Genomic DNA, 16,100 nt, shown 5'->3' with positions numbered 1-16,100 from the left:
CAGTGCACACACACAGAGCACAAGACAAGAAGTCTGCAAGAAAACGAGGCATCTTCCCAGCGACTGCACTTCCACATCTGCTTACTCAGCACTTTGGGCTCCTGTCATCAAAAACCTGTCTGAGGCTCCCTGAGTAAGCAGCAGTCTAGATTAAGGGGAGGGGAGGGTGGTTTAGTTTATGACAAAGTTTCTGCATTCATCAGCCACAAGGGAGCTCTTTAAAGGAACTGCTGAGAAGTAAAATGCCACATGGGCATTTGCTGAAGCCAAGTGCCAGGAAAAGTGCAGCGTTCTTCATCTTCTCTTGTGAGGGAAGAATGCAGCAATTTGGGAATCTGGTGTTGAGTGTAAAGGAGGGGGAAAAGGAAGTAAAAAGAAAAGACCTAAAGACTTCTCTTCCTCCTCCTCCAGCAAAATACACAAAGCCAGAGCTCTCCTACCTTCTGGCAGAGACTGCAGAGAAGCGCTCTCAAACAGCAGCGTCCAAAAAATGCATGAAACCTGGTGTCAGTGCCTTTTACTTATTATCTGGGGTGCTTTTGGCTCACTATCCCAAATCACCTGTGTAGATGGAATTTTGCTTACAGGGTTGCCAGAGTGAAGTGTTTCAGATGTGCTCCATTCCACCCATGCCAAGCACTCGATGCTGCCTCAAAATGTCTCTGTGTAAGCAGGAGTCGCACAACAAAGCGGTGAAAGCACTGTGTGCTGGGGGTGAGCGATGTGCTGAGGGCTCCTACGGGCAACAACAGTTACAGAACCAGGGGTGAGCTCAGTCATGTTACAAAGCCAGCAAGGGTGGGTGTGAGGAGGCTGGAGCCAGGCTGTGCTCAGTGATCCCAATGACAGGACAAGGGGCAATGGGTATAAACTGGAACACAAGAGGTGCCAAAGGAACACAAGGAAGAATTTGTTCCCTGTTGAGGTGAGGGAGCCCTGGCAGGGGCTGCCCAGATGGGCTGTGGAGGCTCCTTCTCTGGAGCCATCCCAACCCAGCTGGATGAGTCCCTGTGTGCCCTGCTCTAGGTGCTGCTGCTCTGGCAGGGGGGCTGCACTGGATGAGCTTTGCAGGTCCCTTCCAGCCCTTGAGACTCTGTGATGCTGTGATGCAAGTAAACACCTTCTGAGATGTTTTTACTATTGGCACAAATTGTCCCTCAAGGAACGTGCTCTGGACCAAACACATGACAAGCATCTCTCCAAATAGCAAACACCTTCAGAAATATCTCTGTCAGTTGATCAGTGAGTCACCCAAGAGCAACAGGGACTAAGGAACCTCACCACAAACCCCTGCTAAAGGCACAACCAGCGTGTGACAGACAAATGAATCTGCAGAGAAACCAGCCCGGGAAAATCAGAGCAGAGCGACAGGGAAAGCTCTGTGTCTCTCATTAGGGGTTTTTAATGCCTTTGGCTATCCCACTCCAGGGGCATCACTTCTTCCTTCACTGTTTTGCCTCTCCATTCCTTTTAGCCCTTCCCTTCCCTCCTGCATCACGTTGCTACAGATGGGTGCGGAGCAAAGGACACTCAGTGTTCCATCCCCAGCACATGGGAAGTGCCTGGCACAGCCCCACCTGCTCTCCTGGGTTTGCCTGATCAATCCCCATGTTTTCACATTTAGAGGCTGTTCTTCAGTTCTCATTTCTTCAACCAAGGTGATGCCCCTCCTGTCTGTGGCTGGAGCAGGCACGTCCCATGCAGGGCTGGCAGCAGGCAGGGCAGGGGCTGGGGGGAAGCAGCCCCCAGGAAGGGAACAGATGGGAGGAGGGAATCCATGTGAACATGCAAAGGGAGTGCAGCAGGTTCACTGCTGCCAAATGATCGTTTATCATTTATTTATTCATTGGAAGCCCAAACTTGGCAGCAGATCCACAAGCCCATGCCATGATCAAAGCCCTTAAAAATGAAATGTGCTGAAAGACGACTAATTAACCACCTTCCTCTGAGTGTTTGCTCCACTACCTTATGCTCAGGGCAGGGCAGGGACTTGCTCTCTTTGCTCTGCCTCACATACAGGGATCCAACACAAACTAGAGGGCAAAACACCAGAGAAGAAGGTCACCAGAGAAGGTCTCCTGGGAAGGCAGAGCCTTCATGGATGTGCAACATCTTTCCCAGTGCTCCCCAGCAGGAGTGAACACAATCACAGTTTATGGCATCAGCTCTGCCATGGTGAGATGCTTTAATGAATCCAATCTGTGTGCTGCCAGGAAAATCAAACTCCTCTCCCCCAAGGAAAGCCCCCAGAGCCCTGCAGGCACCTCTGTCTGCGCTGAGCAGTGGCAGGAGCCCTCCATCCACAGAGCCACTGGGGCTTGGGCTGTGGCCCAGCTCCAGCTTTGCTCATTAAGCTGGATCAGCCAAGAGATCAAATCAATTTTTATGTTGCAGCTCAAACGTTTCACTGGTGTAACACATGGCTGACTGTCAGGGCTACTTGATCCCAACCACAGGTCTAACCCAAGAGGGAAGGAGAAATGAAATACTTGTCAGGATGTGCCATTATTACATCCAAATACAGCAAGGGCTTACAGGAGGCTCCCTCGCTACTCAGGAGCTGAGGAATCCACTCTAGTAACAGCCACTACACTGAGCAGTGCCCACACCGAGCTGAAGCCTTGCTCCAAGGCTGCCCCAGCCATCAAACTGCTCATGCCCTGTTAACAGCATAAGACTCCCACAGGCAAGGTGCTGCACAGCAGGACACAGGTGCAGGATGTCTAAGGGATGCTTTTGGGGTTGCAGTGGAGACTCAGAGATCTGTACCTCAGGCATCTAGAGCACAAACTACTTGCCCACCCCCTGGAGTGCTCTTCCCAAAAGCCCAGCTGCCACAGCTCCCTCTGCCTAACTTCTCTCAGCTCCAAGCTGCTTCCCCTCCCTTGACCTGGCACTCGTACCAAGATGCACCCACTATGCCCGTTCCCAGCTGCTGCTTCCTTTTCCTTCCTTTTCTTCTTCTTTTTGTTTTGGCTAAAAGTCTAACCCAAATCCCCAAGAGCATCCTTCCAGCCTCTTCCATGTGACCCCACCTCACCCTGGAGCCTGGTTCCACTGCTCAGCGGGAGTGTCCAGGACACGGCTGGGTGCCAAAGGACAACCTTTATAGGCTGACTCTCTGTGGAGTTGGCTTTGAGGGGCTGAGAGGGGCTCTCTCCTCCCTTTCATGCAGCACTGAGCATATTGCCAGCATCCCCAGGCAGTGACAGCACAGCCACCTCTCGACAGAGGCAGGTGTGTGAGTACTGGCATCTGTAACCACTGCAGAAGCTAAAAGCCCTCTGTCATGCAGGGAGATTAATGCCTAAGCTCCCAACACAGCCAACAAGAAAGGAGTGTACTCCAGCACAGCACAAGACACTTCCCACAATCCAGCCTTTTGTGACTTGTCCAACACCAGAGAAAGGCCAGTGTCAGTACTCCCTCTTGTCTCTTTTAGGTCACTGCTTTGCTGTGTTAACAAGATGGCAGCTGAGTCTAATTATTAATTCATTTAGAGATGTGTTTTGAAACAATTGACTTGAAAGCAGCCTACTGCTGCTTGCAATGTGCTGCAGAGACCAGAAAACCTTTTTTATATTACCTTTCATCTTCCTTTCTTGCAGCCCTGGCCATGGCCCATGCTCCCAGGGCATGTGGGGAGGCAGAGCCCTTGTGCCTGGCTGCCCTGAGATGAGCTTTTTGTGCTTCTGGAGCTTCCCTCTGCTGCAAGACCAGCAAACAGCTCTGCCCCAGCCAGCCCCATCCCATCTCCATGAAATGGTCAGCAAAGGCTCTGCCAGCCTCCTCCCCATCCCCATCCCCATCCCCATCCCCATCCCCATCCTGGCAGCCTGCATTCAGCTCGGTGCTCCCCACGGCTGGGGCATCACCAGGGGAGCCTGCCAGCCTCACAGCCCAGTCTCACACACTGCTGACTTCAAACAGGCTGATCAAAGGGAGAAGAGCAGGTTTGGCAGGGGAAGGAGCATGGGAACACTCTGCAGCACTTCCTTTGCAACCCCTGCAAAAAGTAGACCCGGGAGCCTCAGAGGGAAGCCTGTGCAGGTCCTGCCAGAGCTGCTTGGCCATGAGCAACTTAACAGGCAACACAGCTGGTGAAGGATCTAGCAAACAAGCCTTATGAGGAGCAGCAGAGCCAGCTGGGGTTGTTTGGCCTAGAGGAAGCTGAGAGGAGACATGAACACTCTCTGCAACTACCTGAAAGGGTGAGGAGCGGGTTGGGCTCTTCTCTCCAGCAGTGAATGACAGGACAAGGGGAAAGGGGCTGGAGTTGCCCCAGGGGAGGTTGAGGCTGGAGCTGAGGCAGAACTGTTTCCCTGAGAGGGGTGTCACCCCTGTGCCAGGCTGCCCAGGGAGCTGGGGCAGTGCCCAGCCCTGGAGGGATCCCAAAGCCGTGGGGCTGAGGTGCTGAGGGGTCAGTGCTGGGCTGGGCAGGGTGAGGGCAGGGCTGGCACTGCAGCAGCTTCAAGGGCTTCTCCAACCATGATGATTCTGTGATTCTATGATCATGGTTTGCATCAGTAATGAGATCCTGGTTCTGGAATCCCAGAATAACAAACACACAGTGAAATGCAGTGATTTACACACAGCCTGGTGACAGGCAAGTGAGTGGCCAATCTCTGGGTTTTGAGACATTAACAGACAAATCAGGGCAAGTCAATTGCACAATGATCCCCAGAATCCTGCCCACTTCTTTCCTCTCAGCAGACAGCACAGCTGCCCACATCCCCCTGCGCTCCTCCTCCTCCTAAGTCTGTATTTGATATGCAAGAAGCACAGGGGATTCCCACATACCCAGGCACTGTGACCAGCAGCCAGCAAACTGCCAAACAACGGCTGTGCCCCAGGGCTGGATCTTAGATCCGATGGATCTGCCATCTGAAGCTGACAGCTTCCCCTGGCTGGTGCAAACAAAGCCCTGCTACCACTCTGCACTGCCCACAACCCCATCCAGCACACACCAAGGACCAGGCAAGCCAGGCAGTGACAGCACATGCTTAACTAACTTAATCAAATCACCTATTAAACATTGCTGAACCTGATTAAATCCTCTTGGGCAACACAAAAGAGGCAGAACAACAACAAAGACCTCTGCCATACAAAAGTGCCTGGTAGGGTATGGCAGGGACTGGATCCTCTGACTGGAGACTCTTGTGTTGCATTGAACATAAGCAAAAAAACACCTACATCTAATTTCAGCTCCTAATTTCCAGGTTTCTGACCAAAACATCATCATTCTCTCCACCTTTCTCCCAAATTCATCACTGTCTCTGCCTGTAGACCCTTTATTCCTGTACTGGAGAGAGAGCTGAGTGATGGTGACACAGGAGGCTACAGGTGAGCTCTGCCATCACAGACCCCAGGTGAACAGAGACTCTGTGGGAAGCCCAGAATGAATGTGAGTTACACAGACTTCCTGATGACTTTGAGTTGCACTCCAGTGGGATGTCAGTGCAAGACAGGTGTCAGGCATTTCCCACCCAGGGAGGACTGACCCTCCACAGCAGACCCCCTTCTGCACCTCCATGGGTGCAGTCACCACGATGCAAACTCACTCCTGCTCACAACTGGAACTAAGGAAACACACTCCAAGCTTCATGGCTCAAGGTCAAATTCCCTGCTGCTCCTGCTACAGGTGGCAGACACCCCTTGAAGAGAGCAACTGTACAGCAGTCTTCACCAGACCTCCTCTTCCAGCACCTAAAGGCAGACAAAGTGCCTTTATAGATGGCCTTCTGTTGACTTTGGAGCTTTAAATGAGACCAGAATGGCAGCATCTACAGGAGCATAAAGTCACAGAGCATCCTACCACGCACCAGCACCAAGCTGGGTAACAAAGCCCAGAACAAGGTCTGGGCTGGTTGTACCACCAGATCTCCAGTTAGGCTTTCTTGGCTGTGCAAAGACATTGCTTTGACTCTCAAGCTGCCAGAAACCCATTTAGACTTAGAGTTATTCCACTTTCCACTAGTGGAGCAACACAACAACTCTCTTTGTCTCTGCACAAGGAGCCACTCTGCAGCTTACAAGGGTTTCTTCTTGACAGCAGTGGCAATCCCAAGCTGACTGCTCTGGCTCTCCAAGGAAAAACTTCTGCCACCACTTTGCTCAGCACATTGTCCATCCATGTGAAAAACAAGTAATTAATAGGCTAACATGCAATCCTTTGGAAATGTTTCCAAAGTGGGGCTCAATAAAGAAGGGATACAGCCAAAGCTGGAACACCACAGACCATTAGCTCTTGACTATGTGTTTAATCAAAAGGTAGAGTACACCCAGAGTTGACTCACTTTAATCTAATCAATGGCAGAGCCTGACTTATTTGAGGCAATTAAAGGGTAATCTTCCCTTAGATAAGTGCTTTTGCATTGAGGAAACCTCTCAGCTGTCTTTGAGAGATGAACTCTATTTACCCTTCCTCTGACTTTTCACAACTCACTCCTTGCTGCTTCTGCCAATTAGCAGCGCTGGTTGTGGTGGATTTATTTCTATCTGCTCCTATTCTTAGGATTAGGTGAACACAGAAATTACAAAGAACACCACCAAAACTATTAAGATCATGTAGAATGAGCACATGGAGCCTTATCCAGCACATTTTCTCTAGGCACTAGGAAACTCCCCCGAGCTCTTCATCAGACAGACCTTGCACAAGGAGGTGTAAGGGCAGAAAACCCAAATTTACTGAGAAAAGCTGTTCCAAGTTCAATCTGTGAAATCAGTGATGACCTGCTCTAGTCACAAAACAGTCACAGACATTTAAGGACATGTTTAAATGACAATTAAAATGTTTAAATGACATTTAAACCAGTCACTTCTCTGGGATGCTACCCATAATATCCACACTACCATAATATCCCAAGTGTCAACCTTCACTTCTGGAAAGTGCAAAGTGCTTTCACAGATGCAGAAGGAGTTACTCAGGCTTCATCCAAACCTCTCAGCCTCATGTCCAAATCAAACTCACACCTGAAGTCTCTGAATGCACAGCTTAAGCATAAGCTTTGCCTATTCTAATTAAGAGATACTTATTATTACTTGCACTGTATTTATAAGCAAAATCCGTGGTGGAAAGTCTGGATCCCATTCTGCTGAAAACCCTGGAGAAAACACTCCTGCCCCCAAATCCATCCTGGTGGAGCACAGGCCAGTGTGTTTCTCACATTTGGGCCCAAGACACTTGTCTTCCCACTTAAAAAAGATAGTTTCAAGCCTAAAACTTAGCAGGACATTGAGTAGTTTGTATTGTGTTTCAGATTTCACTTTAAACAGAGGTGGCCACAAAAAGAGACTGGAGGGGGTTGTGTAAACTTCTTAAACTATTGCAGCCTACAGAATAAGTGCAGGGGCTCAGCAGCCAGTGAAGAGGCTTCAGCCCCCCATCAATGACACTGGGAAGAGCAGAGGAGGTACAGCATCTTCCTCACCTCCCTGGGAACATCACACCTACCATCTCATTCAGCAGAATGCTGAAATGTTTTCCATCTATTCAGCCACCAGAAAGCTAATAAAACTTATTCCTTTTCATGGAATCACAGCATGGTGGGGGTTGGAAGGGACCTTTAGAGCTCATCCAGTCCAACCCCCTGCAGAAGCAGGTCATGTCCTCTACATCTCTTTGGGTCAACTGCAAACAGAAGAAGAAAGTGTGTAGCCTCTTCCACCCAGAATCACCACAAGCCCTGTGCTGAGGAGGTTTGTATGGCTGATCCCAGCTTTACAGAAACTGCCAAGTCAAAGGAGGGCTGCTTCCACACTTCCCAGCACATCAGGGAGAGAAGTCCCATCTCTTCAGTTCTGACCCACCCTGCTCACTTATACAAAATACCAGAATCTTCAAGAAAGGCCTTTCTTTCCCCCCCCCCACCTCCAGTTAAATACAATCTTGGCATAAAGTCAGTCCAGTCACTTTGGTTACTGACTTTCACATGTTACAGTCCATTTGCAGAGAGCATCTGGTGCTCAGCTGTGCAGGGACACAACAGCCAGGGATGGGGAAGCACCGAGTGACCCTTCAGAGCAAAGTTAAATTGCCAGTGAGGTGCCTTTCCAAAGTGAAGCTCAGGGGTTGTACCCCCACAGGAGGGAGATGGCAGAGCACCTGCCTGCTGTGCTCACCTGTGTGGAGGATAAAACTAAGATGAGTTGGTTAATGACACTGGTGGTCAGCCCAAACCTCACTCCCACACGTGCTATGTACAAGTGAGACAGGCTTGGGTTCAGGTTCAGAAACCCGCCTTGAGCATCCCTCCACCTGGGATCAGTGGCTTCAGGTCACACAGAACACTTGCCCTTGTATGTAGAGGGAGTGAATTAAAATGGAAGAGCCTCAGCCCAGCTGCAGAGAACCTTGGACTCCAGCTTAAATGCTGCTTTTTGGGGGTTTATCTGCCTACGGGTGCTCTGAGGAAAACTCCAAAACTGGAGGCTTCCACGAGTGGCAGGGGCATGGCCAGGAGCTCTGGAAGCACTAATGTCCATGTGAGGTCCAGCTAACAACTTGAGACTGGAGGATCTCCTGATCTCCTCCAAAAGCACGTCATAATTGTACTTTTCTAGGTCCCAAGTGGGTTTTGGACACTAGGAAAGATTTCATGCATTCTCCAGGGGCCCTTTGGGATGAGAGATCTCTCGTCCTGAGGGACAGCAGGGTAAGAAAAGCATTCTGAGAGCCACAGGCCTCTGCACTCCTTTTCACATCAAACCTCAGCCAAAGGCAACCAAGCCCTGGGTTTATGCCTCCAACTGAAGGCTCTGGGAAGAGGTGCTCTAAATTCCTGGCATGTGTACACTCAAACCAGCGTTTCTGAGAAGATCCTCTGTCTTCACATACGGTCTTTGAGTCATTCCACTCTACCATCAGGACAGAGGTTGGTCCACTGCTGTAATAACAACTCACCTTGCTCAAATCCCCCAGTTACTCCTCAGATCCATCCATACACCATCCATTCCCAGTGGGCATCAGATGAGAAATACCTGAAAACCCCTGGAGTCTCGTGACACTAAAACCAATGACGTTTTGAAACAAAGACCAAAAGGGAAGTCACTTGCATCTAACCCCACAGCCACTTGCTGTTTAGAGGAGCAGGACACAGAGCTGTTCACTACTAGGACTGAAATTTAACCTGGAGCATTTCACATCCTGCAAACAATGGCCTAAGACAGCACACAACCAGCCTCTACCATGGACTTGCAAAGCCTTGGCAGCATCAGCTATGGATAAAGGGTGAGATACCAGGCCTGGCATTAGCCCTTATTCCCTTGGACCAAGGGCCCAGACAAATGTATAACAAGCTTGGAGTGCTAAAGATAAAATACCCCTTTGGTGCTGTTGGTGGAAGCTGCACAACAGCCTGTCCAGGGCAGGAGAATGCAAAAGGCAGCAGCCAACAAAAGCACAGCAGCAGAAGCTCCTGCCTGAGCAGAGGGCAAGAGGGCTCAGTTTGAGTTCAGAAAATATCACCCTGAAAGCATAACTTAACCTGAATTCATTATTATATTCTCAGAAGCCACTGTCTTACTTGCCACTGGCTTTAACACCACCCCAGCCATGAAAACAGGGAAAGGTGCTTCTCTCCCACCCCCATACCTAAAGCAGGACCACTGAATAACAATGCACCTTGTTCAAATCCTTCAGTCAGTCCTGAAGCTGCTCTAGCAGCCCTGCCTGCCCCACACCTCCACAGCAGGCAGCAGTGCCCAGCTCCAAGGCAGCCCTGCCTGATGTCCTCACTGCTTTGCAGACTGAGCCCGTGCTCTGCAGAGGACAATGCACATCGTGCTGCTGCCCCCCTGCCTGACGTGGCCATGCCGCTGCCATCCAGCCCCTGCTCATCCCCCTGCCCTGAGGGACTGCCCTAGTGCTCAGAGGTCACAAAGCAACAGCCACCAAACACACAATGCTCAGGCAACAAGTGCAATGTATGTGCCTTGCCTTTTGCTCTCCCAATGGACTGTGGGTACTCTAAACATAAGGTGAACCACATCTGCACCCATCAGAAACCAGAACGATGTGCATCCTCTGCTCCAGGAGAAGAAATCCTTTTCACACAGTGAGCAGTACAAATATAGGGAAAGGCAGCTCGAGAGATATCTTCACAACACCAAGGAAGAGGGCAAGGCTGCCATCAGCTTCTGTGGGGCAGCAAATCTGGGTGGAAGCCTCGAGCAGAGAGGATCATCACTTGCAAATGGAAAAATACATACACATAAAAGGAAAACTAAATCAATACACCTCAGCAAGCAGCCCTTTGGTTTCTCATACTGTAGGATTCACGTTTTCTAGCTTTTCTTTCCAATTACAAGATTTAGAAAGCTCCAAATAAGTGAAGAAGGGAGAGAGAATTCTCTCAAGCATATAACTCCAGGAGCCAGGCTTTCAGAGGAAAGCATTCAAATGCAGAAAATCAGCCCAAATACCAGAAGACTCTCAGTAAAATCCTAGAGGCTGGCAGCATTTTCATTTTGCTACAATACTGCTAGCCATGTATGAACATGTTTTAACTACAGGCATTGCACGCAGCAATAATGTGAATTCAGCCAAGTTTAAACAGAAGCAAATCCTTCCCTTTGTGTCTCCCTTTCTCCAGCCTTACAGAGCTGGGGAAGCTGGAAAAGCGAAAATGCTGATGTTCTGTTGATCCAGAGGCTTCTGGCAGCGATAAATCAAGAGCTAAATATGCTAACAGGATTTCTTGATAAAAAATTCATTCTTTCCCCAGCCAGGGTGGACTCACTGAGCTGCTTTATTCATGAGCATGCCTGTCTGCTGGCACTGTGAAAGCTCTTCCCCTGTCAAAAATTACAGGCTGGCCAAGGGACTTTAACTACTTTAACTCCCCTTTCTCATAAACAGCTGTGGGCCCATCATGAACTTAAACCTGGTCTAGGCAATTCCTGTTGGAACAGGTAAGGCACGTTCCCAATAAGGAAGGTCAGACCTATGGTGGAGGCATTTAGGAGAAAACATAACCCCAGCAACCACACACCAGCCACCCTGCCAACCCCACTGGGCAGATATGGCACTGAGGCTGCCTGCAAGGTGCATTTTACACACATGAGCACCTCCTGCAAGGCCACAAAGCAAGGTGATGGCACAATGATGAACAGAGCTCAGGAAGACCAAAGCTGTAACCAGAGGTACTCAAATGCATCTCAAAGCTTCCTGCAACCCCCAAGCCTCTGTTGGGGTAGGAATCTTTATTTGTGACAGTGGACCAAGGCACTTCTTTGCTGGTGACCACAGTGCTCAACCCACAGGTCACTGAGCAGTGCTGTGGGGACATCCACTCCAAGCCATACACATGTGTCTCAAAGCTGTCCAAAACAATACCTATCAAAGAACACACCTTTTGAGGGTGCCAGAGCACTGGCAGGGGCTGCCCAGATGGGCTGTGGAGGCTCCTTCTCTGGAGACATTCCAACCCAGCTGGATGAGTCCCTGTGTGCCCTGCTCTAGGTGGTGCTGCTCTGGCAGGGGGTTGCACTGGATGAGCTTTGCAGGTCCCTTCCAGCCCTTCAGATTCTGTGAAACCTTCTCTACCTGTATTCAACACTCAGCATAAATCTAAAAGCCATCTAAAAGCCAAATAGCTATCTAGACCAAGTAAATCAAGTGGTTTCACCTAAATGTGAGATGCAAGGGGACAGCCAATTCATCCAGCAAAACTCCAAGACACTCTACAATTCAAACCAGCACAAGTGTCTCACAGAGCTATGTTACAAGTTTTTTCCTCTGAGCATGCAACCAAGCTGGTGTCTGAGAAGGGGTGAGAGCACTGCCAGACCCCTACATGAGGTTAGCACAGAGGCTGTTGGGGTTGAGCTGTGAAGAAGGGGTTGCTCCATGAAAAACAGGCAGTGTTTGAAATTCTTGGAAAGCAAGAGTGCTTTCCATGTTCATTGCTTGAGAAGGTTCATGTGTAAGTCAAGTTACACTCAGAACAAATTCAATGCTCTTGTTTTTCCTTATTCTGCAAAGGCAACAAGGCTTCAGGTACCTGTTATCATAGAATCATAGAATCACAGAATGGTTGAGGTTGGAAGGGACCTTTAGAGATGTTGTGGTTTGGCCCAGCTAGCACAACAGCACCACGACAGTCTCTCGCTCGATGCCCCCATTCACCCCCACCCTCGTTAAGATGGCGGAGGACCCAGCGAAATGGGAGTAAAAAGATAAGCAAGATTGTTGTGGATTGAGACAAGGGCAGGGAGGGCTCACTGCCAATTATGGTTCTGGGCAAAACAGACTCCAGTACTCGACTTAGAGAGGAAAGTAGGAAAGTTTATTCTACAAGAAACAGAATGGAATAAAAGCAAAAAGGGAGTAGGATGATGAGAAAATTACAAGCAGCACTTTAAGATCTCCCTCCCCCATCCCTCCTTTCTTCCCGGGCCCAGCTCACTGCTCCCGATATCTCTACCTCCTCCCCCCCCAACGGCTCAGGGGGGCAGGGAGTGGGGGATGTGGTCAGTCTCTCACAGATGGGCTCTGCCGCTTCAGTCTTCTCAGATGAGGATGACTCCTGGCATTCTTCCCCTGCTCCAACACGGGGTTCCTCCCCCGGAACACAGTCCTTAACAAACTTCTCTGGTATGGGTTGTTCCCAGCAGCTGTGGCTTCTGCCGATACAGGTTCCCTCACACGGGACACAGTCCTTGGTGAATATCTCTGGCGTGGATTCTTCACCGCGGTTGCAGTTTCTGCACTTGCAGGGTCCCTCTCTCGGGACAAGGCCTCTTCTGGGCATAAGTTTAATGAGCTGCTTTGTCGTGGGTTCCCCCCCACAGTTGCAGCTGTGGATATTGGGTCCCTTCCTCGGGACAGGGCCTGCTCCGGCCATAGTGATAAAGGGCCCCTCCTTCGGGACAAGGCCTCCTCCGGCCAAAATCACTGTCCCTGGCTCGGGGCCTTTAATGAAGTGAATCGCTGCCCCTGGTCCGGGGTCAGCTTTAGCAAAATGAGTCTCTGCCCCTGATGCGGGCTCATTATCAAAATGAGTCTCTACTGCTGATGTGGGGTCTTTAAAGAAATGAAAATAAATCTCAGCTTCACCAGGTCTCTCCATAGAATGCAGGGGAGTCTCTGCTGCAGCACACCTCCTCCCTTTCATCACTGACCTTGGAGTCCGCATGGTTGTTTCTCTCACCGTTCCTACTCCTTGCACCACCAGCAGCCAGAAGAAGAGAAAAAGGGGCAGAAGAAAGAAAGAAGATGGAGGAAGACACCTCCCCTTCCAGCTTCTTCTTAAAAAGTGATCGTGGAGGCGTCTAATTGGCTCAGCCCCAGAAGTGAGCCTTTTCTGAGCTGGGGAGAGTTGTGAGCAACTTCTTGCAGGAGCCATCTTTGCAGCCCCTTCCCCCATACCAGAAAAGGCTGTCATGTCAAACCATGACAAGAGATCATCTAGTCCAACCCCCCTGCAGAAGCAGGACCCCCTTGTTATCATAGAAGGTAGGGGTTGAAAGGGACCTGTAGAGATCATGCAGTCCAACCAGGTTACCTCTCATTGAAGAGCCAGTGCTGTCCCTGAATGTCATAAGGAGGGAGAAATACACACACTGATGCAGGTGTTTAGAGCTGTGTTCAGTTTAGGTGCTCATGGATAAGGATCAAGATGCACTCAGACTATAGCACAAGTTTTGTTGGTCTAGTGAGTAGATGCAGAGTAAAACTTTCCTCCTGTTCAGCAGTCCCTGCAGCCCCTCAGTCAGCAAGCCACAGCCAGTCTTGTGGCCTGAGTCCCAGAGCACTGTAACAATCCTATACTCAGTCACTTTTTGACTTTGAACATAGGAAATTGCAGGTCAATGCCCAAAATTGTTGTAGATAATGACAGTCCCATGAATAAATCAGAGAATCAGAGAATGGTGGGGGTTGGAAGGGACCTTTAGAGATCATCCAGTCCAAGCTCTTGCAGAAGCAGCTCCCACCTAGATCAGCTCAGCTTTCCTTGACATCTTAAATGTAGACCTAGATCTTCCCGATTTTCCCTCATCACAAGACATTTTCACATCACAAGACATTTTCAATAGCAGGAAACTGTTTAAATGATTCCAGTCTGGGTTCCATTGTATCAAATGATAAGGAAAGCCTATTACATGCATCATCAGCAGAGGATTGGGATTGAGCACAGTATTGATCTGCTTAGGCCACCTTCTCTTTTTGTCTTCTGAGACTGCCTCCAGCAGAACAGCTTCCCCTCCAGTTAATTAGAAGTAGAAAATACCTTTGCAGATCCACCTACAGCTCCAGAGCTATGTGGAGCTGGAGCTGAGAGCTCAGTCACACCAGCTGCAGAGCATGGCAACAGTTATTTGCCAGTGCAAACCCTACTTCTCAGGCCAGGTGGCCAAAGCAATTTTATCACCTGTTTCAGACAAAAACACCCCAAAAATTGGTCAGGATCCCCTCAGCTCCATATAAAGATGTTTCCTGAGGTTTTATGATGACATTTGAAATAGAACTGAGGAGTGTAGGGGGTCTCTGCTCTGGCACTGCTCCCCTCTCCCCTCACTGACCTCGGGGCCTGCATGGTCCCCTCCTCCCATCCCACTCCCCCCACTGCAGACTTCCCTCCTGAAAGAGTGATGGCAGAGGTGCCTGACTGGCCTGGCCTTGGGGGAGCTCTGACATGGAGCTGGGCTCTGACTTGCAGCTGGGAGAAGTTTCCAGCAACTTCTTTCAGGGGCCATCAGTGCAGCCCCTCCCCTGTTACCAAAAACCCTCCATACAAACCCAAGAGCCTGGCCCTGAGCTTCTCTTCTCTGTTTTCCAAGAGCCTTCCCTAGGAGGGACACAGCCCTCAAACAAGAGGTTTTGCCAGGGATCATGCTAATAAACAGCCCCAACAAATGCAGACACACCCAGCTTTTTCATTGTTGAACAAGTGACTCCATTGCTATTAAAACACAGCATCAAATGCTTCAAATTACACCTGGAAACACCTGGTCTAAAAGTCCATGCACTATCCACTTTCCTCTCTTGGCTTCCTCTCATGCCATCAGGAGCAAGTGTGCAAGCACTGGCCTCCACTCCTGGAAGGTTTAACCACACTTCAATCAGTCTGTGCAATTACTCCCCATGCAAGGAGCTGAGCTCTGGCCAGTGAGCTCAAAGCTTCTACCAGCATTGCCACAGCTCTACAAGCTCTGCACGGGATAGCTGCTCCCAAGCTACCTGCTCCTCTGTTCACAACAGAGCAAATACATCTAATCCAGCTAAATGACAACTGGTGCTTCCACCACAACAGCCACTGCAATGTCTCCAGCTGCTCTGGGTTGTACCCTGAGCTCAGATGTGGCCACAAACCCATGGAGATGAACTCTCTCACTTGTGTATGACTGAACACTAGGGAAGGTGACTTTGATCTGAGTTCCTCCTGTTTCATGAGCACTCATCCTGCTTCTCACAGTTACTAGGCAATTTTCATCCTGCAAGGGATTTGCAGAGCCTTTGCTGGAGTTTGACACACATTCCATTATGTTTGCTGGGGGAAGAAAAGAATCTGGATTAAAAAACCCAACCTGTTTGAAAGTCTCTGTGGTGGGAATTTTACCAGCTGGAGGAAAATAACCCCAGTTGCCCAGAGAGGTTGCAGATGCCCCAACCCTGGAAACATTCAAAGTCTGGTTGGACAGGGCTCTGAGCATCCTGATGGAGCTGAAGATGTCCCTGCTCAGTGCAGAGATGTTGGATTAGCTGATTTCTAAAGGCTCCTTCCAACCCAAACCACTCTATGGCTCTGTAAAATGAAGGAAGTCGGCTGGAACATCACCAGTGCTGATCCTGAAGGCCAAGCAGCACAGTGACAGAGCACCTTCCACTTGCACCTTGTGACATCCTCATGACCTACACCAACAGACTGACCCCACATGACCACTACCCCTGTCTTCTCAGTCACTTCTTTAGGGAGGTGACTTTAAAGGGAGTGATTGTCCCCTTGTACACAGGCTGTGGTCAAGGTTGGTCCCTTCTCTCACATAACAAGTGACAGGACATGACAAAATGGGCTCACGTTGCCCCAGGGGAGGTTGAGGCTGGAGCTGGGGCAGAATTGTTTCCCTGAGAGGGGTGTCAGCCCTGTGCCAGGCTGCCC

General features: G+C 49.8%; 1 protein-coding gene across 1 annotated transcript in view; it reads right to left on the bottom strand.

Annotated features, from left to right (window-relative positions):
* The window catches only part of CACNA1B (calcium voltage-gated channel subunit alpha1 B), a 324,587-nt gene that overhangs the window by 174,924 nt on the left and 133,563 nt on the right, over positions 1 to 16,100 (bottom strand). The window lies entirely within an intron of this gene.

The sequence above is a fragment of the Colius striatus genome, chromosome 19 (genome assembly GCF_028858725.1).
Source record: "Colius striatus isolate bColStr4 chromosome 19, bColStr4.1.hap1, whole genome shotgun sequence".
Lineage (NCBI taxonomy): Eukaryota > Metazoa > Chordata > Aves > Coliiformes > Coliidae > Colius > Colius striatus.
Note: the sequence above shows the minus strand (reverse complement) of the source record. Positions and strands in the feature narration are given on the sequence as shown.